Genomic DNA, 1338 nt, shown 5'->3' on the forward strand with positions numbered 1-1338 from the left:
ACCACCAACACACATAAACCCACCATTTAAAGAGCAGATACTCCTTCCCTCCTTTCTCATCCCCCTTTGTTCCTAAATGCTCTTCCCTCCCCACATGTGCTGTGCACTCCAAAACAATCCCACCACAAAAACATCCCCTTTTCTCAACTCCACAGCCTTCCACACGCACTGCCACACTTTCCCCATTCCCCCAGCCATCCCATATTCATTAACATCTCCCTAGGAATTTTCAACTGTGMGAAGAATTGTTCGTAATTAGTTAAGTAGAAAGAAAAATAAAGTCTCCGAAGCTGTCAGCAATACTCCAGAAAACCAGCAACAGATCTCAGCACCATTTGGTCTAATTAGTCTTGATATTTCACACAACATATTTCTCAATTTTTTGGTGGAGAAGAGGATAAAAAAAAATCCCTCTGAGGAGAACAACAGGAGTATTTTTGTAGAGGGATTCRGTGGCAAAGCCAAAGGGAACTCTTAATCAACAAATGTGCATTTACATTCCTTTGCTGAATCTTTCACAACAGTTTCTTCATCTTCTGCTTCCACGGGCATGTGCAGGCCTGGGGTGGGGCCAGTCTGCAGCTGACATGGATCAAAATAGTTCTTTTGTCAGTAGATCCTGAATTTTCTMTCCTGTGGTGAGGCTGAAAGTCACTGGCACTTCAGGAGGGTGGGGTCTGTTGCTGGAAGGATGCTGAGATTTGCAGGGCAGAGTCCAACTGCATCATCCCCTCCTCAAAACCTTCATGGACATYCTCAGACTGCAGCAAGGGCTGGGCTCTGCTGCCCCATCYCTGCAAGTGTCCAAGGCCAAGCTGGACAGAGCTYGGAGTYAAACCTGSTCTGGTGRGAGKTGTCCCTGCCCATGAGYTTGGAACAAGAYRATYTTTAAGGTCCCTTCTACCTCAAGCCTTTCTATAATTTCACGAGTCTGTGCCTCTGAACAAAATTACCCAGAGCCAGTGAAATTTGCCWCCACAGGCAGGGGCTTTTTCAATCCACACATCAGGGTTTTTGTAGAGGTCAAGGGCAGACAAACAGATTTTGTGGGTGACCCACTCCAGCTGACTGTGGTGGTGGTGATGTCTTTAAATGCATCTTTAAATGCCTTTAAATATAAAACCAAGTCCCAGGTTAGCCAAACAGCAATGTCAGGTGATGGATATCACCAGCTCCTGCTCCTGCCTCTCATTTCCTCAGCCACAGATTTGCAGAGCAGAGTACCTGCTGCTGCTGCTGCTGCTGCTGCTTCTGCCCTGCTCTGATGGAGCCACATCCTGGATCCAGCCTGGATTCTGTGTCTTAAGGCAGAGAATTCATGGCTTTATACTGAAATAA

The sequence above is a fragment of the Malurus melanocephalus genome, unplaced genomic scaffold (genome assembly GCF_030028575.1).
Source record: "Malurus melanocephalus ecotype Western Australia unplaced genomic scaffold, MMel_1.1 scaffold_477, whole genome shotgun sequence".
NCBI classification, from domain to species: Eukaryota; Metazoa; Chordata; class Aves; order Passeriformes; family Maluridae; genus Malurus; species Malurus melanocephalus.